This window comes from Bos javanicus, chromosome X, assembly GCF_032452875.1.
Source record: "Bos javanicus breed banteng chromosome X, ARS-OSU_banteng_1.0, whole genome shotgun sequence".
Classification (NCBI taxonomy): domain Eukaryota; kingdom Metazoa; phylum Chordata; class Mammalia; order Artiodactyla; family Bovidae; genus Bos; species Bos javanicus.
This window is the reverse complement of record NC_083897.1, coordinates 143,808,909-143,836,486: the sequence shown is the minus strand read 5'-3', so window position 1 is coordinate 143,836,486 and position 27,578 is coordinate 143,808,909. Positions and strand designations below refer to the sequence as shown.

Here is a 27,578-nt window from a genome sequence, read left to right as displayed (position 1 = left end):
AGACAGACTAATACCATGTGATATGACTTACAAGTAGACTCTGAAAAAAAAATGATACAAATGAACTTATTTACAAAACAGACTCAGAGACACAGAAAACAAGCTTATGGTTATCAACCGGGAAGGATACATTAGGAAGCTGGGGTTAACAGATACAAACTACTCTATGTAAAGTAGATAAGCAACAAGGACTTTCTGCATAGCACAGGGACTGTATATTCAGTTCAGTTCAGTTCAGTCGCTCAGTTGTGTCCGACTCTTTGCGACCCCATGAATCGCAGCACGCCAGGCCTCCCTGTCCATCACCAACTCCTGGAGTTCACTCAGACTCACCTCCATCGAGTTGGTGATGCCATCCAGCCATCTCATCCTCTGTCGTCCCCTTCTCCTCCTGCCCCCAATCCCTCCCAGCATCAGAGTCTTTTCCAATGAGTCAGCTCTTCGCAAGAGGTGGTCAAAGTACTGGAGTTTCAGCTTTAGCATCATTCCTTCCAAAGAAATCCCAGGGCTGCTCTCCTTCAGAATGGACTGGTTGGATCTCCCTGCAGTCCAAGGGACTCTCAAGAGTCTTCTCCAACACCACAGTTCAAAAGCATCCATTCTTCGGCGCTCAGCTTTAGTCACAGTCCAACTCTCACATCCATACATGACCACAGGAAAAACCATAGACTTGACTAGACGAACCTTTGTTGGCAAAGTAATGTCTCTGCTTTTGAATATGCTATCTAGGTTGGTCACAACTTTCCTTCCAAGGAGTAAGCGCCTTTTAATTTCATGGCTTCAACAGAAAAAGTAAATACACGTACCGAAAGTGGAGTGGATTACAGAGAAATGTTCATGGGCAGATTCTTACGTGTCCATGGACCTAGGGATGGTCACACTAAGTGACATAAGCCAGACAGAGAAAGACAAATACCATGTCAGACCACTTATATGTGGAAATATAAGTGGAAAGTAATACCCATGAACTTATTTGTGAAGCAGAAACAGACTTGGTGAAATAGCAAACAAACGCGTGGTTACCAAAGTGGAAATGGGGACGGATAACTTAGGAGTCTGAGATTAACATACACACTCTACTCCAATCCTTTGGCCATGTGATGCGAAGAACTGACTCCTTGGAAAAGACCCTGATGCTGGGAAAGACTGAAGGCGGGAGGAGAAGGGGATGACAGAGGATGAGCTGGTTGGATGGCATCACCGACGCAATGGACGTGAGTTTGAGTAAGCTCCAGGAGTTGGTGATGGACAGGGAAGCCTGGCGTGCTGCAGTCCATGGGGTCGCAAAGAGTCGGACACGACTGAGCCACTGAACAAGAACATACATACACAATAAGCAATAAGGACCTGCTGTATAGCACAGCGAACTCTACTCAGTATCTTGTCATGACATATAATGGAAAAAAGAATCTGAAAATATATATATGTATCTGTATTCCTGATGTACTTAGCTGTACACTTGAAACTAGCCACGCTGTAAATTACGCTTCCATAACAAAGTAAAGTAAGGAATAGCAGACTCTGGGTGGCCTGCAGAGGAACGTCCACCAGGAGTCCCCCCGTCTGTGAGCAGAGAGTGGACAGGGAGTCCAGGCGGTGGAGAGCGCGATGGAGACAGCAAGCGGGCGTTCTCATCAGCTGCTCCGCCTTCCGTGTTCACCCCCATCCCTGCCCCACAGAGCTCACCTCGGGCGGGCGACGGTGGACGTCAGCCCCGCGGGAAGGCAGAGAGAGACAGTGAGGGGATGGAGGTGGGGCTGTGTCTCCCCCGCGGCCCCATCTCCCTGCGCCTAAACCCGCCCCCGCCGCCGCCCGCCCCCCCGGAGCCTCGGACGTCCCGGGACCGACCCGCGCGCGTGCTGTGGTCCTGGGCGCTGGCCCTCAGGCGCTGGGCCCCGTGAGCCCTGAGCAGCCCGGGTCCTTCCCCGATGCTGTGTCCTTGGCTGTCCTGTCGGCGTGCCTTCTGCTGGCCGCTCACCTGGTTCACGCGCAAGCAGCAGCATCTGTGAGTCAAGGGGGCAGGAGGCAGCAAGACGGAAGGAGCATAAAAGTTTGATTTCAGGGAGGCGGGCGTGCAGGGCTTGAGGAGGGGGAAGAATCGCGGTGGGGGGGCGCTGTTCTTCCTTCTCTGCTGCACTGTTAGCCTCCTCATGCTGCACTTCGGCACAAATGATACAGAGTGATGCAATAAATTGACTCGTCAACTGATGCATCACTTTAGTTATTGATTCCCAAACGATGATGCAAAATGATATACATGCAAAACTGATAACAATGATGTTTAAACGATAAGGCTCTTTAAACGACAAAAATGATTCTTAAAGGACAAGAAGGAATAAAAAATGACAAATTGGTAAGATGATTTTTAAATGATTTAAAAAATACAAAAAGAATAAAAGGAACTGGTAAGGGTAAGAACAACTTTCTAACACCATACACAAAAATACACTCAAAATGGATTAAAGATTTAAATGTAAGACCAGAAACTATAAAAGTCCTAGAGGAGAACATAGGCAAAACACTCTCTGACATAAATCACAGCAGGATCCTCTATGACCCGCCTCCCAGAGTAAAGGAAATAAAAGCAAAAATAAACAAATGGGACCTAATTAAACTTAAAAACTTTTGCCCAACAAAGGAAACTATAAGCCAGGTGAAAAGACAGCTTTCAGAAAAGGAGGAAATAATAGCAAATGAAGCAACTGATGAAGAATTAATCTCAAAAATATACAAGCAGCTGCTGCAGCTCAATTCCAGAAAAATAAATGACCCAATCAAAAAACGGGCCAAAGAACTAAACAGACATTTCTCCAAAGAAGACATACAGATGGCTAACAAACACATGAAAAGATGCTCAACATTACTCATTATCAGAGAAATACAAATCAAAACCACAATGAGGTACCATTTCACACCAGTCAGAATGGCTGCGATCCAAAAGTCTACAAGCAATAAATGCTGGAGAGGGTGTGGAGAAAAGGGAACCCTCTTACACTGTTGGTGGGAATGCAAACTAGTACAGCCACTATGGAGAAGTGTGGAGATTCCTTGCAAAACTGGAAATAGAACTGCCTTATGATCCAGCAATCCCACTGCTGGGCATACACACTGAGGAAACCGGAAGGGAAAGAGACACGTGTACCCCAGTGTTCATCGCAGCACTGTTTATAATAGCCAGGACATGGAAGCAACCTAGATGTCCATCAGCAGATGAATGGATAAGCTGTGGTGCATATACACAATGGAGTATTACTCAGCCATTGAAAAGAATACATTTGAATTAGTTCTAATGAGGTGGATGAAACTGGAACCTATTATACAGAGTGAAGTAAGCCAGAAAGAAAAACACCAATACAGTATACTAACACATATATATGGAATTTAGAAAGATGGTAACGATGACCCTGTATGCGAGACCACAAAAGAGACACAGATGTATAGAAGTCTTTTGGACTCTGTGGGAGAGGGAGAGGGTGGGATGATTTGGGAGAATGGCATTGAAACTTGTATATTATCATATGTGAAACGAATCGCCAGTCCAGGTTCGACGCATGAGACAAGGTGCTCGGGGCTGGAGCACTGGGATGACCCAGAGGGATGGGATGGGGAGGGAGGAGGGAGGAGGGTTCAGGATGGGGAACACGTGTACACCCGTGGCGGATTCATGTCAATGTATGGCAAAACCAATACAATATTGTAAAGTAACTGCCTCCAATTAAAGAAATTAATTGTTTAAAAAAGAACAATTTTAAAATATTACTGACTCAAAATGATAAAAATGACAAAAAATATGGTTAGACTGTGAACTGGAATGATAAAAATATCAATACAACAAGATGAAACAAACAATTAGCTGTTGCCAAACATGATTTAAAAATCAGAATCATTCAAAAATTAGTAAGATGACAAAAGACGCTAAAATGACATTAAAATGGTAATGATTTAAAGTGAAAAAAAAAACAAAAAAAGTTTAAAAATAATATATAAGACATAAAAATTATTTAAAAATAGGAATGGGGTCTTCCCTGGCGTTCAAGTGGTTAGCACTCTGAGCTTTCACTGTAGTTGCCAGGGGTTTTATCCCCGGTAGGGGAAGCAAGACCCCACAAGCCACGTGGTTGGCAAAAAAAAATTAGAAATAAATGAGTATTTAAAAAATAAAGATTTAATATGATAAAAATGACAAATGTTGATAAAAGTATTTTTTAAAAAATGATTTGAAATGACAATACAAAGATTTAAAGGAATTTTTAAGTGATAAAATGACTGAAAACGATTATAATGAGAAAAAGACTGTAAAAAGATTTTGATAGAAAGAGGCTTTAAAAATAGATTTAATACGATAAAAATGACAAATGTGACAAAATGATGTTTAAAAAGTAATTTGAAATGATAATACAGTAAAGATGAAAAGAAATGTTTAAGTGATAAAATGACTTTGAAAAATTATTATAATGAGAAAAATAGTGTAGAACGATTTTTAAATAATTAAAAATAATAAAAATGCCAGACGGAGGGATGTATGTACACCGTGTGTCCGAGTCACGTTTTGCTGTGCAGCAGGAACTAACACATATTAACAGAAGAGGGGAGACTGAGGGAACCGCATGACATCATTTCATTCATATGAAGCTGAAAACTTGGAAACCTACGTGGCCTGTTTAGGGCTCAATATATAAGTCATCACAGTAGCTCAGGCCACATTTTTAAAACATAACAGCATGAAGTAAAATCCTTACACATTATTAAGTGAAAGAGACAGAATAAGAAATTCATGCTTACAAAGAAAAACTACGTATCTCTTATTTGTAAAATGTATATGCTTCCCTCATTATAACAGCATGTAAATAAAACCACATACTAATTTTTTACTCAAAAAAATATTTTGAAAGGGTTGAGAAGCAGCAAATCTGCTCAATCTGTTTAGGCTTCAATAAACACGTGATCACAGTAGCTAAGGCAACACTTTTTAAAATATAACAGGATAGACAGAAAAACCTAATGTATAGTTAAGTTAAAGGAACAGAATCAGAAATGCACGCGTACAAAGAAAAAGTATTGTCATATTTCTTATCTGTAAAATGTATATGCTTTCTTCACTGTAGTAGAATAGAAATAAAACCAGATACACATTTTTTAATTAAAAGATAAATCAATAAAAATGAGTAAATGATGCTAAAATTTATAATCATCCCCCAATAAATAAAGCAAACAGAAATAGATACTAAAATGATTTTTAAGGGACCCAATTAGACATTTTGGATCCTGTATTCCTGTGGACAGTGATAGTCACATAATATTTATTACATTTATTAATATAATTATTAATATCACATATTAATAAATAATAAGCAATTACAGAGTAAACCCCCAAAAGAAGAGAAAACCACCCCCAGCTCAAGACTTACCTGCATTTCTTTTCCACAAGGAAAAAACACAAGGAGACGCCGGGGAAATTCACTCACAGGGGAATCTCACAGTTGGTTTTTGTTAACACATGGTAATGTATCTGTTTCAATGCCACGCTCTCAAACCGTCACAGCCTCTCCTTCTCCGAATCCACCAGAATTGAAAAAGACACATCTGTGCTTGAGCTCAGTCGTGTCTGACTCTCTGAGACCCCCCCTGACTGTAGCCCCCACTGGACTGCTTTGTGCATGGAGATTCCCCAAGGCAAGCACACTGGACTGGGTTGCCATGCCCTCTTCCAGGGGATCTTCCCGACCCAGGGATCGAACCCAGCTCTTCTATCATTGCAGGGAGATTCTTTACCATTGGAGCCACCGAGGAAGCCGAAAAAAGAGACACAGCCTGCAACGTTCAATGCACCTCTGTTTGCAACAGCTGTGACGTGGAGGCAACTTTTTCTTTCTGTACACTTTTCTTAATACAGCTGCCTTTGCTCATGGGTGCTGAGCGGATGGAGTTTCACGTCCCAGTGTGCTTGCCTTTTTTTTTTTTTTTTTTTTTCTCCTCTTGGGTATCTATCCAGGGCACGTTTGATTTTTCCAAGAGCTCTGTGGATGGTCTTGGACTGGGAGGTTTCCCAGGAGGCAGAATGTGGGCTGGGATTCAGCGGGTATTTGGAGAGGGGGTTGCAGACAGCCCAGGCAGCTCAGTGGGGCGGGTTAGACTTCACTGCTCAGGAAACGCAGCGTCGTGTAAACCCAGTGGGAGCAGCTGGCCGTGGGGCCGGGGGACTCCTCGTCCACCTCCCCTGGGGGGCTGGTGGCCTGGATTCCAATCTGCACTGACCTCCTGCTTCCACGGTGGCCAGTGGGCTTAAGGAACCGGAGGTAGCTTCAGTCACCAAATTGACTGTCACTCACTCGTGTCTGCCTCTTTTCAAACCCCATGGACTGCAGCCCGCCAGGCCCCTCCATCCATGGGGATTCTCCAGGCAAGGATACTGAAGAGGGGTGCCGCTTCCTCTTCCAGGACATCTTCCCAGACCAGGGATTGAACCCGGGTCTCTCACACTGCAGGCAGATTTTTTACCGACTGACCCACTGCTGAAGCCCAGTCACCAAAGCCAGAGTCAAGAACAAACTGCCCCTTACCACAGATGCTGGCCATCTAACTTCACAAGGATTAGACCAAGTGTTGCTGCAGCTGTTGACCTTCCACATCCCCTAAAGGGACCTCAGGGTGGACAGCAAAAGGCCAGGTCCTCAGATAGATATTTTCAGGAGCCCATTCTTTCCGAAGCCAGTTCTCATATTTCCTCCTACCTAGAGAAGCCCTGAAACCATTCATAGTGATAACTATTCCTCGGGACTAGAAGAAGTCCCTGTTCAGGCACCACTGTCGGGGTCCAGCCCCGGTGGATCCAGGGAAATTTGAAGGAGCGACGGCTTCGGTGATCAGGATACAATAGCTTTAATTAAATATTAATTAGAGATATAAAGAGTAATAGAATAAAGATAGCTCAGTAGGAAAATTCAGTGGAGAAAAGAGGCTGAATAACTTGCTTTACATGGAAAGCTAATAAAATTCTAAGGCAAAGAATTTACGTCACCTACATAGGCCGCAGGCGTCCTCCCGTTCTCCCGAAGGAGAGGAGACACTAAGGCCTCCTCGGTCAGATCTTAGAAGCCCAGAAATAATTAGTAGGCTTGACGAGCCTCCACGTTTCAGATGTAGATTCAGCCAAAAGGTGAGAGAAAAAACGACATGGAGAGACCAGTCTTTTGAGGAACTGATCCCATTTTTAATTTTTTCAGGCTGTTTTTATACACTGAGATGTTATACAAAAGTCATGTGGGGTCAACAGTCCTGACTTTTATCAAAGTCAGGTGCTTCATACAAATGATACAGAGGTCTTAGGGGTGTTACATCATCTTCTGGCCAGGGGGCCTGCTGACAATTTATGACCCTCTCCTTGTGACAGCAGTCAGTCAACCAAAACACTTATTTTTCCAGGGGTGATTATTTTTAAAACAGACGCCACCTTCCGAAGGTACCAGATTAAATTACATTCCTATAAGGTGGGGGTGTAGTGGGTTTTATTTAAAGAAAAAATTTGCTTAGCCTAAGGTCCAACGTGATTAATATCAAAGATTAATACTTATTTTTTTCCATATATTCATTAATGTGTATAAAAACAGGGGATGTAGAGACTTAACAGTAAACATTGGCTCAACAAATAAAAAACCCTTCACCAATACAATTTTTAATCAGCCCACTATACTTATACTAATAGTTTTCTAACTTCTCTAAAAAACCTATTTTTAAAAGGTTTAAAACATCTCGTGCCTCTCATGGTTGAGAGGCTGTGAACAATCACATGTGGCCGGACAAGCCTGTCAGGAAGGCTAGAGAACCTTCAGAAAAGTTTGTAGGTTAAAACACTCTTGTCATGCCCAGGAGTTTTGATTAACTGGAGCTCTAAGTTAACTCCTTCTCCCAAAGAGGTGGTGGGGGACAGCCCCCCGGAAAGTCAGAGGTGTAGGTGAGAGCACAAAGTAGTAAAGTAGGCAGACTCTGGTTTTGGGGGTAGGTGCTCGAAAATTTCCAAGGGGACTCCTGAGGCTCGATCCCACCTTTGCGTATGTCAAGCCTCCTTCCTCATGACCTTTGCCATGGGTGGAGGTCCTCACGCTGGCTCCCGACAGTCGATGAGATCAGCAGAAACCTTTTTGCAAAATATTACCCCTTTGATTGCACAAACTCCCCATTTGGCTTCCCTGGTGGCTCAGACAGTAGAGAATCCACCTCCAATGCAGGAGACATGCATTTGATCCCTGGGTCGGGAAGATCCCTTGGAGAAGGGCATGGCAACCCACTCCAGTCTTCTTGCCTGGAGAATCCCATGGACAGAGGAGCCTGGCGGGCTGCAGTCCAGGGGGTTGCAAAGAGTCAGACATGACAGAGTGACTAAACCACCCCCGTTTACCAAAATCACATCTGTATTAACTTTACCCCTCCCTGCCTCTTTGGAGCAGTTTCTCAGAGCTGTCTGAGGTGCTGTCTCCACAGCTGCAGTCCTCATTTCGTACCCAAGTCGAACTTAACTCACAGCTCTCACGTTGTACTTGTTTTTTTTTAAAGTCAACGCCAGGTCCTGGCAGCTGGGATCTGCGTGGCAAGGCTGGGGACCGGGGCTGAGGGACACAGCAGGGCAGTGGACCTGAGAGGCATGAAGGTTCTGCAGACACGGGGAGGGGCTGGGTTGGCTCCTAGAGACAGCAGGTTCCCAGCAGGGTGGGCGAGCTTCCCACTGAGTCACGGAATGAGGTTGGAGCTGAGCTGTGCGTGCTGGGCTCTGACAGTCCTGCATGGCTCTCTCAAGCCTGCTGCTACGGATAGCTTCAGTTCAGTTCAGTCCAGTAGCTCAGTCGTGTCCGACTCTCTGTGACCCCATGGACCGCAGCACGCCAGGCCTCCTTGTCCATCCCCAACTCCCAGAGCTTGCTCAAACTCACGTCCATCGGTCCAGGTCCCTTCAAAGTTCATATGTTGAAGCCCGAACCCCCAGAGCAGCTGTATGTGGGGCAAACAATACATTCAAGTGAAAAGAAGGAATGCCTCCTACACTGTTGGAGGGGTTGTAAATTGGTTGCAGCCACTATGGAGAACACGATGGAGGTTCCTTAAAAAACTGAAGACAGAACTACTGTGTGAGCCAGCCATCCCACTCCTGGGCAGGTACCCAGAGAAGAATCATAATTTGAAAAGACACATGCACCCTAGTGTTCATAGCAGCCAGGACATGGAAGCAACCCAAGTGTCCATCAACAGAGGAATGGAGAAAGAAGATGTGGTACATTGACACAGTGGAATATTACGCAGCCATGAAAAGGAATGAATGCCCTTTGCAGCGATGTGGATGGAACTAGAGATGATCATATGAAGTGAGGTCCAATAGGTCAGACAGAGAAGCGGAAGTATTGCGTGACATCACTTATATGGGGAATCTAAGAAGAAATGGAGAAGGGAATGGCAACCCACTCCAGTATGCTTGCCTGGAGAACCCCATGGGCAGAGGAGCCCGGCAGGCTACAATTCATGGGGTTGCAAAGAGCTGATCACAACTTAGCAACTAAGCCATCACCAAGAACAAATAATACAGATGAACTTACAAAAAAGAAACAGACTCATAGACGTAGAAAATGAACATGTGGGGGTAAGGATGTGGGGAAGGGATAGTCATGGAGTTTGGGATGGACATGGACACACGGCTGTATTTAACATGGAGAACCAGAAAGGACCTGCTGGACAGCACAGGGAACTCTGCTCAATCCTCTGTAATCACCTTATGGTTCCCAGAGGGGAAGGATGGGGGAAGGGATAGCTAGGGAGTTTGGGATGGACATGGACACACTGCTGTGTTTAACATGGAGAACCAGCAAAGACCTGCTGGACAGCACAGGGAACTCTGCTCAATGTCATGTGGCAGATTGGATGGGAGGGCAGTTTGGGCAGAATGGATCCATGTATACATATGGCTGAGTCCCTTTGCTGTCTACTTGCAACTGTCACAACATTTTTTAAATCAGCTGTACCCTAATATAAAATAAAACATGCACATAAAAAATAAATACAAGGATTGTGCTCCATCTTCTGAAATTTTTTCCAGTAGCATTTTCTGAAATGCTATTCCCTTAATCCCATTTTCTTTGGGCAGGATTAAATCCTTGCTGTTTGCAAGACTAATTTGAATTTTTGGCAGAAAGACCCAGATGTCTCTTTCTGGTCAACACTGAGCTGGCTTTGCACACAGCCCTTGCTAGGAGTCAATGCAGAGCCAGCTCTCCAGGCATTTCTGATGAGCCGTCCTGGCCACTGGAAGGTCAGTGACAGAACTGTTTCCATGTATTTCCCAGCTGGCATTTTGCATAAACATCCTACAAACTGAGGGTTTTGTTTCTCCAACAACATCAGCTCTGTGCTTTCTCAGAATTTCAGGGCCGTGTTCTGGGTCACAGATAGACTGCAGCTCGCCTTGGTGATATCAAGATGGTCCCTCCCAGGGTGTGGGGAGAAGGGAGTCTTCCTGCAGTGTTGTGGGAATCTAAACTGGTGCAGCCATGATGGAGAAAACCATGAAGGTTCCTCCAAAAACTAAAAATGGAGCTACAATATGGCCCAGCAATCCCACTTCTGGGCATATTTCTGGAAAAAACTATGGTTCAAAAAGACACATGCACCCCTATTTCCACAGCAGCACTATTTGCAATAGCCAGGACGTAGAAGTGACCTAAGTGTACACCAGTAGAGGAACGGATAAAGAAAATGCGGTACATATATACAGAGTGGAATATTACGCAGTCATAAAAAAGGACTAAATGGTGCCACTTGCAGCGATGTAGATGAGCCTAGACAGAGTCACAGTAAGTGAAGTAAGTCAGACAGAGAAAGACAAATACACATTATCACTCATGTAGAATCTAAAATAAGACAAATCTACAAAACAGAAGCAAGCTCGTAGATATAGAGAACAAATAGGATTACCAAAGGGGAAAGGGCTGAGGAAGAGGTAAATCAGGATTTGGGGATGAACAGAGACTTAATATAGTGGAAGGAACACTGCTGTATACGAAATATGCAATCAACAAGGACTGACTGGGGTTCCTAGGGGTCCAGTGGTTAAGACTCTGCACGTCTACTTCAGGGCGCTGGGGTTCCATCCCTGGGCAGGGAACTAAGATCCCACCCACTGACAGTGAGCAAAAATGTTTGTTCCTTCAGTAGCTAAGTCGTGTCCATCTCTTTTGTGACCCCGTGGACTGCAGCCCGCCAGGCTCCTCTGTCCATGGGATTCCCCAGGCAAGAATACTGGACTGGGTTGCCATGCCCTCCTCCAGGGGATCTTCCCGACCCAGGGATCAAACCTGAGTCTGTTATGTCTCCTGCACTGGCAGCCTGGTTCTTTACCACTAGCATCACCAGGGAAGCCACAGGGAACAACAACAGTATTTTATAAAAACATGTAAGAAAAATAATCTGCAAACAATAACTGAGTCCCTCTGCTGGACACATGGAGCTAACACACCATTGCAAATCAACTATACTTCAATTGAAGAAAAGAACCTCTCCCTGTGACAGACACCACCGTCCAGCCCTGACCCCTGAAAGGTGAAAGGGTTACCCACTCAGTTGTCTCTCTTTGCGACCCCATGGACTGTATAGCCCACCAGGCTCCTCTGTCCATTGGATTCTCCAGGGAAGAATACTGGAGTGAGTTGCCCTCCTCCAGGGCGGTCTTCCAGACCCAGGGATTGAACCGGCGTCTACTGTATTGCAGGCAGATTCTTTGCTGTATAGTTCAAAAAAAAAAAAAAGAAGCCTGTCTCTGGGACAGAAACCACTCTCGAGCCCTGAGCCTTACTATCTCTGACAATCAGCATCTCGTTGTGTCAGAAAAATGCCCCGCGACGCTAGACTCACTCCTAGGATCACTGTTCCTCCTAGAGCTGTGTCTCCCAAGCCACATGCAAGGACTGTGAAATCCTGGCAGGGCAAGGCTGAAAGGCAGTGATGCCCCTGTGACACTGAGCTGTCCATGCTGACATCCAGCTGCACTCTGATGATGGCTCAACACTCACTTTCCCAGAAGGCTCTAAGACATGAGGGTCTGGAAGCTTTGATCTCATTTATCGGTGATGATCAAATTGGGATGAAGGATCAAAGAGGAAAGACCTCCCTTATTTGCTGGCTGGATCTGGGCCAGAGGTGGAAAGAGGTACACTTTAGAGTATATTGGGTTTTTACAAAATCCTGTGTTAAGAGCTGTCCCAGACATCTCTCACGATGAGCCAACACTTTTCAAATATGTATCCTCAGCGATTTCACCTGATGCACCTTGATGGTTCTGGTCCAGGTCTGCCCTGGGAACCCCCTGCTTTTATTCTTTCCGACATCGATCAAAAGCAAATCAGATTACGAAAATGGCTGAGCTGCCTGCAGAGTAGTTAGGATGGAGGGTTGGGCGCGTGTGCAGGAATGGGGAGGGGGACCGGGGGGGTGGTTTACAGGGTCTGTGGAGCTTGAAGGCTGCAGCAGGATTCGGGCTGGCAGGAGGAGAAGGCTGAAAACAGCAGTGCTGGAAAATGGGGGGAATGTGACGTTGTCGCTTGTAAAGGTCACCCCGAGGAGCGGTCCAGGGCTCGTGTCAGTCCTCAGAAAGCAGGGTTCTTGCATTTCCCTGCTCCCACACCCTGAGTTATGGTTTGTATCCTTGCGGTCCAGGGGGTGGTTCCCCATTCCAGGGGCAAGTAGGGAGAAGATGAGGAGAGGAAAGGGCACGCTGCGTCTGTCTTTGAAGGACGGCTTCTGAGGAAAGGGCACGCTGCGTCTGTCTTTGAAGGACGGCTTCTGGCACGTGGTACGCGGATGGGAAGAGAGAGCCTCGCGTTGGAAGGTCTGTGTGTGAGTGACGGTGTCAGCTCCGCGACCGTGAGCGAGGCTCAACTTCTGTAACGCGATGATGGTGTCGGTGGTGCTGCTGATGACGGTGGAGGAGGTGACGGTGGACGTGAGGACGCTGACGATGGTGGTGGGGACGACGGTGAGCGTGACGGGGGGGACGACGGTGAGCGCGGTGCTGGCGGCAACGTGGAGGGCGGCGGTGAGCCTGCTGGTGACGGTGGCAATCATGATGTGAGTCATCACGGAGGTGACGATGCTGACGGAGGCGACGGTGGCCTCACTGATGGCGAACCTCGTGATGACGGCCGTGATGGCGCGGATGGGCAGGGTGATGGGGATGAAGATGGTGAGCGTCATGACGACGACGAGCGTCATGACGACACAGACGTCGTGACGTCATGACGTCATGATGGTGGGCGTCATGGCAGTGACGCTGACGACGATGGTGGTGAGGATGAGGGCGGTGATAATAACGATGGTGGTGAATGTTATGGTGATAATACTGATGCCAGTGAGGCTGGTGATGGTGATGAAGGTGGTAATGGTTGTAAACGTTGATGATGGTGATGAACACGGCACAGCCACTATGCAGAAGAGTACAGAGGTTCTTCCAAACACTAAAAATCCATCAAGCAAGTCCGCTCCTGGACACACATGCAGAGGAAACGCTAATTCAAAACGATGCACGCACCCCACTGCTCACTGCAGCACTATTTACAACAGCCAGGACGTGGAAGCAACCCAAGTGTCCAGCGACAGACGATGGATCAAGGAGATGTGGTACATATACGCAATGGAATATTACGCAGCCATAAAAAAGGGAAGGAAGCCATGCCATTTGCAGCAGCATGCCTGCACCCAGGGATGATCCCACTGACTGAAGTGACTCAGAGGAAGGCAAATGTATCACTTATATGTAGACTCTAAAAAGTAGTACAAGTGAGGTGACTTACAAAACACAAACGGACTCACAGACATAGAAACCAAACTTATGGTCCCCAGAGGGGCAGGAGGGGGTGACTTTAGGAGGTTGGATTTAGCAGATACACACTAGTGTATGTAAAATAAACAAGGACCTACTAGTAAAGCACAGGGAACTATATTAATAATCGATAATGGAAAAGAACCAAAAAATATACGTATATATTCATGTATAGACTGAAGGTGGGAAGAGAAGGGGATGGCAGAGGATGAGATGGCTGGATGGCATCACCGACTCGATGGACGTGAGTCTGAGTGAACTCCGGGAGTTGGTGATGGACAGCGAGGCCTGGCGTGCTGCGATTCATGGGGTCACAAAGATACAGAGACCACTGAGCGACTGGACTGAACTGATTCACATATAACTAAATCATTTTGCTTCATACCTGAGACTAAGAATATTTTAAGTCAACCATACTTCAAATAGGCCAGTGGGAGTTTGATATATGAAGCAGAGCACCCAAAGCCGGTGCTCTCAGACAACCTGAAAGGGTGGGGTGGGGAGGGAGATGGGGGAAGTTAGGAGGGAGGGGACATGTGTATGCCTATGGCCGATTCATGCTGACATATGGTGAAAACCATCATGATACTATAAAGCCCTTATTGTAAAATTAAAAATTAAAAAAAAACTACTCATAAAGTCAGACAGAGGAGAAATATCACATAACATCCCTTATATGCGGACTCTAAAAATAAATGACACAAATAAACTTACAAAACATAAAAGAGACTCACAGACTTATTAGAGAACGAACTTAGGGTTGCCAGCGGGGAAAGACACGGTAAATGGATAGGGAGTGTGGGATGGACATGGACACATTGCTGTATTTCACATGGAGAACCAGCAAGGACCTGCTGGACAGCACAGGGAACTCTGCTCAATACTCTGTAATAACCTTATGGTCACCAGGGGGAAGGATGGGGGAAGGGATAGTCAGGGAGTTTGGGATGGACATGGACACACTGTTGTGTTTAACACGGAGAACCAGCAAGGACCTGCTGTCCAGCAGCGGGAACTCTGCTCAGTGTCACGTGGCAGCCTGGATGGAGGGGAGTTTGGGGGAGGATGGAAGTGTGACACTGAGAGTGTTAGTCGCTCAGTCGTGTCTGACTCTTTGCGACCCCATGGACTGTAGCCCACCAGGCTCCTCCATCCATGGGATTCTCCAGGCCAGAATACTGCGGTGGCTACCCATTTCCTTCTCCCCCAATACAAAATAAAAAGTTCAAAAAAACAAAAACAAACCCCACTCCTCAGCAAAGACTGACAAGTTCTGTTTCCCCAAACTCACGCTCACAGGAGACAGACTTGGTACCATTTTGCCGTATATCCTGATGATCTCTGGCATCTGTTCATCACACCTTGGGGCCTGCAAGGGCTCATTTCTGTCTGCCCGGTGCCTGGCTGAGTGTCTGACGCCTCCGCCACGCTCCACAAAAGCCTTCAATGGTGCGATGGTGTCAGTAAGCCAGACCGTGGTGATGGGTGTCAAGGCAGAGGAGCGGAGATGGCAAAGTGAGAAGACACGGAGTCATCGGGAACCGGAGAAGCTCCGGGGGCGGGGGGGGAGGAGAAGGCCAGACAAGCACACATACTCCCTCCGTGTATGCGTGTGGCTCATCAAAACCCCAGAGAGGGTGCTTCTCCCCACCCACCTCCATCTCCAGGATGCTCAAAGTACCAGCGTCTCTGCTCAGACGTCCTCTGTACGCAACACGGGCCATCCCCGTCTCCAGCATCATCATAGACTGTTCTCGACACAGCAGGTGGATGCATCCCGTCTCCACCATCCTGCTTCCAGAAACTCAGCCTGGGTTGTGAGCTGCACGCAGGCTGGGACAGGGGGCTCTAGCAGAGTAGGTACAGAGGTCGTTTGCTGTTCGGTCAGCAAGTCGTGATCGACTCTTCGCGACCGCTGAGGGCCGAAGCATGCCAGGCTTCCCTGTCCCTTTGCCATCTCCCAGAGTTAGCCCAAATATCACACCTGACTCACTGGAAAAGACCTGATGCTGGGAGAGATTACAGACAGGAGAAGGCGGCGACAGAGGATGAAATGGTTGGATGGCATCACAGACTCGATGGGCGTGAACTTGGGCAAATTTGGGCCAAGTCTGGGGAGGTCACACAATGACAGAAACTGGCCAAGGAGCGGGAGGAATTACCAAGCCAGCCCCGTCAAGGTGACTGGGGAGGGTAATATCGTGGTGATGCTGTGAGAAACGGTGGAAACGATTTCCCAGGGTGATCTGGGGGCAGGTGTGGGAGGTGGGGTATTTATACTCCGTGTGCATTGGCAGGGCTTCCCAGGTGGTTCAGACGGTGAAGAATTTGCCTGCCAATGCTGGAGACCAGGTTCCATCCCTGGGTCGGGAAGATCCCCTGGAGAAGGGCATGGCAACCCACTCCAGTATTCTTCCCTAGAGAATCCCACACACAGAGAATCGTGGCCAGCTACAGTCCACAGGGTCGCACAGAGCTGGACAGGACTGAGCCGCTGAACAACACCGCATGAGTGCCTTAGTGAGCGGCGGGGCTGTGGGGCTTTTGCAGACTCCCACCTTTTGACTCCAGTGGGTTTCAGCGATCAACAGAGCCCTCCAAGAAAGACACAGGGCTTGCACTGGAAGGCAGGTCTCTGCTCATGGAAATGGCAGAGGATTCCCAGAGGGTGAGAGCGGACCCCACCCGCCTGCAGCCTTAAGCTCCATCAGAGAAAGTCATGTGTCTCCACTGTTTTCCCGGAAGCAGAGCCTGGGTTGAGGATCGAATGCAGGGAGGGGGAAGGGGCTCTCGTGTGGGGCGAGGGGTTGGGAGGTCAGACAAAGGAGGAAACCAGGCAAGCCAAGGAGGGCGTAACGATTAAGCCAGCCACACCGAGGTGGCCGGGGTGTAACGTCGTTTCTACGTGGCATGCGATGATTTCACGATCAAGCATCAGACCTGGGCTTTGATGGGATTGGAGCTTCCCAGGTGGCACAAGTAGTAAATGAACCCGCCTGCCAATGCAGGAGACTTCAGAGACGCGGGTTCCATCCCCGGGTCAGGAAGATCCCCTGAAGGAGAGCATGGTAACCCACTCCAGTATTCTTGCCTGGAGACTCCCTGGATGGAGGAGCCTGGTGGGGCTACCCTCTATGGGGTCCCACTGAGTCGGACACGACTGAAGCGACTTAGCATGCACACATCAAATCTGGACTTGACACAGGAATTCAGTTCAAGAAGCTCTTGCAGGCTTCTACTGACGAGGCATATTGTAAGCTGCTCTGAACAGAACTCGGGTCCTACCACACCATCTGGTGAGAGAACCACCTTCATTCTCACGGAGAGCCCCTGAGACCGCCCGCCAACTGCAGTCCCAAATGCCTGCAGCTGTCACAGTGAGGAACGCTTTACGTTCGAAAGGACAAGTGATAAATCGATTAGAAAAGATGGTATGTAAACAGTGGTGCTGGAGAAGACTCTTGAGGGTCTCGTGGACAGCTAGGAGATCCAACCAGTCCATCCTAAAGACATCAAGCCTGCATATTCATTGAAAGGACTGATGCTGAAGCTGAAACTCCAATACTTCGGCCCCCTGATGCGAAGAGCTGACTCATTGGAAAAGACCCTGCTGCTGGGAAAGAATGATGGCAGGAGGAGAAGGGGACGACAGAGGATGAGATGGCTGGATGGTATCACCGACTCGATGGACACGAGTTTCAGTAAACTCCGGGAGTTGGTGATGGACAGGGAGGCCTGGTGTGCTGGAGTCCACGGGGTCACAAAGAGTCGGATACAACTGAAGGACAGAACAAGGAAAATGTTAAGTCACAACTCTCCGGCTGTGCTTTTTTTGTTTCAGTTGACACTTCCTAAGAGGAATATTAGTGAATGAGCATAGAACGCAAAAGAAAAAGAGGCGTGTGCCTGCTGCAGGGTATGCGGGCTTCTCCCCTTGCTTTGTGTGGTAAGCACCCTCCAGCCGTCTTTTGGGCACGGGTCCAGTGGGATCCAGGTAAGGGCTCCCCGTTTCCTTAGACTTAACAGGTAACATGTGCGGCTTGCACAGCTCTGGAGCCATCTGGAATCACAGCACCATTTCCCCGCCAGCTTCGAAGTCCGGGTTAGGCTTTCTTGGAGAGGTTTGGAAACCACGCCCGAAAGGCTTCCAAAGCAAACCTGCCCGGACACGCCCGTCCCCCTCGCCTCCTGCTGCAAGCAGCTCCCAGGAAACACAGAGAAATCTGTATTCGGACTGTTCTGTTTCTCCTCACAAGCACTTAAATCACCAACGTATATTCTATTAGGCAGCTACGCCTGAGTTGTTGCTTAGTCGTGTCCAAGTCTTTGCGACCCGATGGACTTCAGCCTGCCAGGCTCCTCTGTCCGTGGGGTTCTCCAGGCAAGAATACTGGAGTGGGTTGCCATGCCCTCCTGCAGGGGATCTTCCCGATCCAGGGATCGAATACGTGTCTCCTGCATTGACAGACATGTTCTTTACCGCTGAGCCATTGGGGAACTCATAGCTTATGCGTGTATTTCTGTGAGATTTCTCTCTGCTAAGATGTCTGGGTGGGGTGTTTGTTTCCAGGGGCTGTTGTAATAAAACACCCCAAAGCTGGTAGTTTAAAACAGCAGGAATTGACACTTCCTGATGGTCCAGGAGTTAACAGTTCGCCTTTCAATGCAGGGGGAGTGCGACTTTGGGGAACTAAGATCTGACATGTTATGGAAGACAAAACAGCAGGAATTGATTCTATCTCAGTTTTGGAGCAATGTGTGAAGTCATATATATTTATTCTCTCTTAGTTTCTAAAATCATATATATATATATATATTTATATGTTTTTATATAAATATAACCAAATGTATTCAATATACATAATTATACATGTCAGTTGCTCAGTCCTGTCTGACTCTCTGCAACCCCATGGACTGTAGCCCGCTAGTCTCCTCTGTCCATGGGATTCTCCAGATAAGAATACTGGAGTGGGTTGCTATGCCCTCCTCCAGGGGATCTTCCCGACCCAGGGATCGAACCCATGTCTCTTGCATTGGCAGGATTCTTTACCACTGGGCCACTGGGGAAACCCTATTATCCTATACAACTAATATAATTTAATTTTCATGTGCATTATTTTGGAAAATAGAGGAATAGGAAGTGGGATAAATATTAGAACTCTTCATTTATCTCTTCAGTTTATCTGTGCCAGGTACATGGGCTCAGAACTCAGGTCTGGCCGTGACCTGGTCCATATAAACCTAGATGGATTTCCATGCAGCCCACCAAATTCCGATTTGTTTTTCCTCCTTTGAATTTGGTCATGGCTCTGTGCCATCAGCAGTCGATTGAAAAAACAGAACGCACAACTTAAAAGTAGAAAAATCTGTTTGATTTAATGACTTTGTTGTTGCAGTTCAGTTGCCAAATCGTATCTGACTCTTTGCGACCCCATGGACTGCAGCACGCCAGGCTTCCCTGTCCTTCACCATCTCCTGGGGTTTGTTCAAACTCAGGTCCATCGAGTCTGTGATGCCATCCAACCATCTCATTCTCTGTCATCCCCTTCTCCTCCCGCCTTCAATCTTTCCCAGCATCAGGGTCTTTTCCAGTGAGTCGGCTCTTTGCATCAGGTGGGCAAAGGATTGGAGTTTCAGCATCAGTCCTTCCAATGAATATTCACGATGGATTTCCTTTACGATGCACTGGTTTGATCTCCTTTGGTGACTTTACTGAGGACTATAGCCTAGGAAACAGCCTCTCAGAGAGCTTGGAGGGTCTGTCCCAAAGAGGTATGGGAGGGGCCAGGATGTATACGAATTTTTGCAAAAACAGGCAAACCTAAAACGCATGTAATTGAAATCAAAAGATTACTATGCAGGTCACAAAATAGCAACATCTCAAGTGAATGGGTTTAGGGCTTTTCTGTGTCTAGGAAGCTGCAAGAATCTGGGCTCATTGAAATCATTCCTTTGATGGGCACCTCAGCGCTCTGGGGCCAGTCTCCTGTTTTCTCCACCCTGAGTCCCCCGAGGGTGCACCCTTGGGGGCGGCTGCAGTGGCTGAGAGTCTGACCCCTGCAGCTTCCTTTCTTTACTGAAAAGGCAGGTGGCCTTTGTCTGTGCACAGAGCGAAGCCTCCTGCTTTGCTCTTCCATGCGCCACCCCCCCCCTTCAAAACCAATGCAACTGAAATCGTTCTGTGGGCTTCCCTGGTGGTGGAGTGGATAAGAACCTGTCTGCCAATGCAGGGAAGGGACCCGGCTTCAATCCCTGGTCCGGGAAGATCCCACAGGCCTCGGAGAAACTAAGCCCGTGTGCCACAACTACTGAGCCTGTGCTCTAGAGGCCCGAAAAAGCTGCAAACAGGAGAAGCCACCACAATGAAAAGCCCGTGCAAGACAACTAGAGAGAAGCCCACGCTCAACACCAATGAGAGAAAGCCCGCACTCAGCAATGAAGACCCAACGCAGCCCCGCAAAGAAAGGAATGCAATACAGAAATCGTTCTGCAGAAACAGGAGTGGAGGACATGCTGGAGCCCTCTGGTTGGTTGTCAATGGACTGGAGTGGAAGCTGGGTGCTAAGAGGGGTTCTGTGTGCCTGGACCTTGAGAGTCGGTGGGAATCTGTCTACCTAAGCTGAGTGCCCCTCCTGGCTACCTTGCTCCTGGCTTTTTACGCTGCAATATGTGCCGGGAGCAGGAGCTCCACCCGTGGCAAAGGTCATGAGGAAGGAGGCTGGGCATACGCAAAGGCGGGATGGAGCCTCAGGACTCCCCCTGGAAATTCTCGAGCATCTACCCCCAAAACCAGAGTCTGCCTACTTTCTGCTTTGTGGTCTCACCTACACCTCTGACTTTACGGGGGGGCTGGCCCCCACTACCTCTCTCTGAAAAAGAGTTAACTTATAGCTCCAGTTAATAAAGTTTCTGGGTGTGATAGTGTTTCAACCTACAAACTCCTTTGGAAGTCCTCTAGCCTGCCTGAATAGGTTTTTCTGGCCACATGTGATTGCTCAGAGCCTCCCAACTGTGAGAGGCATGAGATGTTCTAAACTGTCTAAACACAGATTCCTTTGAGTAGTTAAAAGATTGATTAGAAATTGTATTGGTGAAGGGATTTTCACTTGTTGGGCCAGTGTTTGCTGCTAAGTTTCCATATCCCTTACCTGCTGTGTCCCTGGCAGTGTATTGATTAATATAATTGGTGTAAGTAGTAGCTTTAATGTTTGTAACCTTGGACCCTTGAGTTAATTCTTTTTCTTGTTATAGCCCACCACACCTTTGCTCTGTAGGAATGCAACTTTATCTAATGCTTTTGGAGGGTGGCCCTTGACTAATCACCTTTAGAGAAAAATAAGTTTTCTTTTTTTTTTTCCAGTTTTAGAATCTGTTTTTTTTTTTCTTCAATTTCACTTTGAATGTTGTTTTTTTTTTTTCCAGAAGAAAATGCTTCAGTTGTAAAATAAAGAGGATGATATAATGATCACTTGACTAAATGTTAATGTTTTAACATTTTGCCTATTTGCCTCAGATTTTTTTCCAGACAGAATTGACACCGTTCATCGTTCATGTAACATTTTTCACTTCAGTTTGTTTTCCTTTTTCCCCAAGAGGAGATTTCCAGAGTTCCTATTTATCATTTTCAACATGGTTTTTAATACCTTAATGCACATATATGCACACACAGACACATCAGAGACATGGCTTTGCATACTTAAAATGCTCTATAAAAGTTATAATGTAAATATGTATTTGCATTATGATTTATTCATGTTTATCATTTTGCTAAAGTTCGTTGGTTTTAATAGTGTATAGTAGTATATATTAATTTATTAGTCTATTTACTTTCACCTGTTTTTTCTTTTATTGATGGATAGCTAGGTTATTTTCATTGTTTAAAAACGGAGCAGCAGTAACATTCTTGTACATATTTCCTTGCACAAGAGGTAAGAACATTTAGATAAAAGTCAGTAGCTGTATCATAAAGCAGGTGCATCTTTCACCCCTAATAGATATTCCCAAATAGATCGAGAAAAATAAGTTTTCTGAAGAAAGGGCCTTAAAATGTTAACCGGCCTCTTGGCCAGAAGATGATGCAAATCACCTAAACTTTTGCATATGGTAAGTTTGCAGGAAGAAAGCCTGGCTTACTGCATGACTCTACCCCTTCCCCCATTATCCTCTATGCATAACTTAAGGTATAAAAACTACTTTGGAAAATAAAGTGCGGGCCTTGTTCACCAAAACTTGGTCTCCCCATGTCGTTCTTTCTCTCACCTTCTGGCTGAATTATTCAGCCTCTTTTTTTCCACTGAATTTCCTCACTGAGCTATCCTTATTCTATTACTCTTTATATCTTTAATTAACCTTTAAATAAGCTGTTGTTTCCTGATTGCCAATGCCATCTCCCCTTCGAAACCCCTGGCTCCACCGGGGCTGGACCCTGGCAAATATGAGTACGTTTGAATAGCGTGAAAGCGTGAGTTGCTCAGTCACGTCTGACTCTTTGCAACCCCGTGGACTGTAGCCCCACCATTCTCCTCTGTCTGTGGGCAAGGATACTGGATTGGGTTGCTATGACCTCTTCCAGGGGATCTTCCTGACCCAGGGATTGAACCTGGGTCTCCTGCATTGCAGGCGGATTCTTTACTGTCTGAGCTACCAGCATTTGAATAGGAGTGAATAATTTTGTCGAAGCCTTGGGAGTCAGCACCCACGGGTCACAACATTATCTCATGTGGTGAATGAGCTTCTTGGCTCATGACAGGAAGCTAACATCCCAGAGACTCGCCGTGGCTGACCGCAACCTTCCCGAGTACCAGGCCTCCGGCTGTAGGGCCAACACCTTGCTTTGATGATACCTAAAGACTTACAGAAGCTCAGGTGATGAGGTCTCATAGAAACAAGACATCAAGAGACTTGTTTGTGCACAGTTTGGGTCCTGGTTTTCTAAATGTGTCTGGGCTTCCCTGGTGGCTCAGCTGGTAAAGAATCCACCTGCAATGTGGGAGACCCGGGTTCGGTCCCTGGGTTGGGAAGATCGCCTGGAGAAGGGAATGGCTGCCCACTCCAGTATTGTGGCTTGGAGAATCCCATGGACTGGGGTTCAAAAAGAGTTGGACACGACTCAGTGACTTTCACATCCCTTTCTAAATGTGAAGATCTGTTTGTTGTTGCTTAGTTACTAAGTCGTGTCTGACTGTGACCCCAGGGATTGCAGCCCACCGGGCTCCTCTGTCCATAGGATTCTCCGGGCAAGAATACTGGAGGGGGTTGCTATTTCCTTCTCGGGGAGATCTTCCTGACCCAGAGATTGAACCCATATCTCCTGCTTCCTGACGCAGAGTGAATGCACACCTCCTGCTTGGCAGGCAGATTCTTTACTGCTGAGCCACATGGGAACCCAAAGGTCTATACGTTGATGGTATCACTGCGGTTCATGGACCACCATCAATGGTTTCACCCGAGAGCTCGTTTAAAATGTGAAAACCTCAGTTCCACCCAGACCTGCTGGATTACAATCTGTATTTTCACAAGGTTCCCAGGGAATCAAGTACCCAGTCAAGTGTGAGAAGCCTCAAAGTCTCTCATATCTTTTGCCCTGATTGTCCAAAAATAATCAACTGATGAAAAGTATTTGTGCCCCAAACGCACCAGGATGTCATCATACTTTTTCAGACTCTGTAAGGAAGGCTGAACCCTGCGGCCATGAGGATAAACAACAGGCAGTGAGGGGTGTACCTTGAAGCAGCTCGAAAATGCCAGGTAGATGAGGCAGAAAGGTGGGGAAATTCTACCTAACATTTAGCTTGGCAAGGAAACTTTAGTCAGTGAGGCAGACCCCTGTCGAGTGAGGAAGGCACAGCTGTGAAGTTTCTGTTTGAGAGGTGTTAGCTCCTATCCCCAGGTAAGACTTTAGTCATTCTATCACGGGTCTCTCTCTCTTTCTTTCCCTGAATTGGGCGTAGATTCAGGCTGTGTGAATGGCCTGTGATGGCTGGTTTTATTGGTAAATGTGGCTGAGCTGCAGTCCCCAGAGGCAATCAAACATAATTCTGGATGTTTCTGTGAGTTTTTTGGGTTTTTTTGGTACAAGATGAATATTTTACTCAGTGAGCTCTGAGTAAAGCAGACTGTCCTCCTTGATGTGGGTGGGCCTCGTCTAGTCACTTGAAGGCATCAATAGCCTAAGGGTTGATCTGCCCTGAGCAAAAAAAGGAATTCTGCCAGCAGATGGTCTCTGGGCTTCTTCAGCTGCAACATCAGCTCTTTCCTGGGGTCTTCAGCCTGCTGGTCTACCCTGAAGGTGACGGACTTGTCAGCTCCCACGACTGCATGAGCTAATTCCTTACAAATAAAGCTTTCTTTGGAAATTAAGCCTGAATATTCACTGGAAGGACTGATGATAAATCTGAAGCTCCAATACTTGAGCCACCTGATGCCAAGAGTTGATTCATTGGGAAAGACCTTGATGCTGGGAAAGATTGAAGGCAGGAAGAGAAGGGGATGACAGAGGATGAGATGGTTGGATGGCATCACCGACTTGATGGACATGAGTTTGAGCAAGCTCTGGGAGTTGGTGATGGACAGGGAGGCCTGGCGTGCTGCGGTCCATGGGGTCGCAAACAGTTGGATGCGACTCAGAAAATGAACAACAATAGGTAAAGATATAGACAGATGACTGATGGCAGGTAGATAATAGATACAGATAGGTAAACAGATGGAGGTATTGATATAGATGGACAGATGATTGATAGATATGGAGACAGATAATAGACATAGACAGATAGGTTGACAGAGATAGATAGATGATAGGCAGATGGATGGATGGATGGATGGATGACAGATATAGGTATAGGTACAGAGACAGACAGATGGTTAATAGGTAGATACTATATATACAGATAAAATTATACATATTGATATAGATGAATAGACAATTGACGGATAATAGAGATAGATGTAGACAGTTAATACATAGATGGATGATACATAGATGATTGACAGGTAGATAATAGACATGGATGGATAGATGGGCAGACAGATATGATGGATGGATGGATAGATGGATATGATGGATGGATATATACATATGATGGATGGATGGATGGATAGATATGTGGGATGGATGGATGGATGGATGGATAGACAGATATGATGGATGGATGGATGGATAGATATGATGGATGGATGGATAGATGGATATATACATATGATGGATGGATGGATGGATAGATATGACGGATGGATGGATGGATAGACAGATATGACGGATGGATGGATGGATAGATATGATGGATGGATGGATAGATGGATATGATGGATGGATGGATAGATAGATATGATGGGTGGATGGATGGATGGATAGATAGACAGATACAATGGATGGATGGGTAGCCAAATAGATATGATTGATGGATGGATAGATATACGGACAGATATCACTGATAGATAGATGGATAGACAGACAAATAAATATTAAGGATGGATGGATAGACGCAGACAGATATTATTGATGGATGATGGATAGAGATATGATAGATAGATGGATAGATAGAGATAATATAATGCATGCATGGATGGATAGAGATGATGGATGGATGGATACATATGATGGATGCATGGATAGATATGACTGAGGGATGGATGGATGGATTGATATGATGGATGGATGGATAGATAGATATGATGGATGGATAGATATGACTGACAGATGGACGGGTGGATGGACACACAGGTAGATAAGAAGATACGATGGATGGATAGATAGATGGGTGAATGGATGGATCCTACCGACTGTGTTTCCCTGCAGAACCCTGGCAGACATAACACCGCATCTACCACAGGCTGACATGAGGCAGTATACCTGAAGGGGTGACAGGTGACCCAACTGTCAGGATTCCAGCCCAGAACCACTCCCAGGTACAGCCAGAGACTCAACATCTGTCACTTGGCAAGTTAGGACTAAAGGATTTTCCGGCTTAACACGGGCAATCAGCCACTGGGTGACCGAATGCCTGCCTTTTGCCCGAATTTCCTGTCTCTCTTTCCCCAGCTATTACTCTTCCCACACCCCTTCCTCCCCAACCCCAGACTCTTCCATGAATCCACCCTGAACCAGTCTGAACTTCTTCAGATTCTTAACAGAGGGGACCGGTATTCCTCCCTGGAATACCCTCCAGCTCGTGGCTGGCTATGTCCATGTCCCCTTCACGTGTTACATTAAATGTCTCCAGATGGCCTCTTCTGACCTCTGAGTGCAGGGGAGTGATCTTGTAGACACCTGGACCCTTATTTCAAACATAAAAATCCATTGACTGATAATTCAGTTTTCCAGAATTTTAAAGCAAGCAAAAGATGAGAACAAAATCAACCCACCAAAGATTCACCAGCCTTTTCAGGACAGGAAGAAAAAAAAAAACAAACCCTAAATAGAATACCTGGGACGTCCCTGGTGGCCCAGCAGTGAGGGATCTGCCTTCTCTCTGGGGGCTCAGATGGTAAAGAAGCTGCCCACAATGGTGGAGACCTTGGTTCGATCCCTAAGTCATCAAGATGCTCTGGAGGAGGGAAGATCCCCTGGAGGAGGGAACAGCAACCCATTCCAGCATTCCTGCCTGCAGAATCTCATGGACAGAGGAGCCTGGTGGGCTACAGTCCATGGGATCACAAGAGTTTGGACACGACTTAGCGACTAAACCACCAACAAAGAAAAGGAATGCCCGCCGATGTTTTCTCCTTATCCTTAATGTCTGACTTGTCTCACTTTTTCCAAGAACCCATCTTTCTCACCGATTAGAGGGAAAAGGAAATTGTAGAAGACCCGTGCGGGTTAATTTCGTGTTTCAACTCGAGAAGTCATGGGCAGCCTGGATGTTTGAGTCAAGTTCATTCTGAATGTGTGATGCCTAAAGGCATCTGTCTCTCATCCCAGGGGGCTGTGGACAGGGGTCCAGGGCAAAGAAAGAGAAAGACATTACATTAGTGATGGTACCAAATGCAAGAATCTTGTCCTTTGGGGGTGGTGGGGGTTTAGTCGCTGACTCATGTTTGACCCTTCTGACCCCATGGGCTGTAGCCCACCAGGCTCCTCTCTCCAGGGAATTCTCCCGGCCACAATACTGGAGTGGGTGGCCATTTCCTTCTCCAGGGGATCTTCCTGACCCAGGGATCGAACCCATGTCTCCTGAATTGCAGGCAGTCTCCTGCATGGCAAGCAGATTCTTTTACCGCTGAGTCATGGTCCCATGCGGGGCAAGTGATAACTGATCATTGTCTTCTGAATGTCCCCACTTTGCCTACGTTGGAACACAAAGGGACAAGCTTTCTGATCCTACCTGTCTGGGGAAAAGTGTATATATAATGAAATAGCATCAATATTTCAAAATGTGAAACAGGTTGTCCAGTGATTTCAGAAGACATCAAGACAGGTTGTCCAATGAGCAGATGCAAAATATACTTCTACTGACTGTAATAGTTATGCCTTTTAAAGAAAAGATTTATTTTATTGTTTAATTTTTGGCTGTGGTGGGTCTTTATTTCTGCACAGGGGCTGTCTCTCATTGCAGAAAAGGGAGAGGGCTACTCTCCAGCTGAGGGGCATGGACGTCTCATGGCGGTAACTTGCTGTGAAGCATGGGCTCCAGCCATGTGGGCTTTAGTAGTTCTGAATGAGCTTAGCTGCGTTGTGGCAGGCGGGATCTAACTGGACCAGGGGTGGAAATCTGTGTCCCCTGCATTGCAA

The 27,578-nt window shown here is 46.7% G+C and overlaps 1 protein-coding gene across 4 annotated transcripts in view; it reads right to left on the bottom strand.

The window, feature by feature from the left end:
- Window positions 1-27,578, bottom strand: part of DHRSX (dehydrogenase/reductase X-linked) — a 263,342-nt gene that overhangs the window by 5,119 nt on the left and 230,645 nt on the right. For 2 of the 4 annotated variants that reach the window (XR_009734802.1, XR_009734801.1), the window contains exon 11: window positions 19,289-19,673. The exons of the other annotated variants lie outside the window; for them this stretch is intronic. The gene's annotated coding sequence lies outside the window, so the exon portion shown is untranslated. Of the gene's footprint in view, window positions 1-19,288; window positions 19,674-27,578 lie in introns of those variants that run through there. 4 annotated transcript variants of the gene reach the window in all.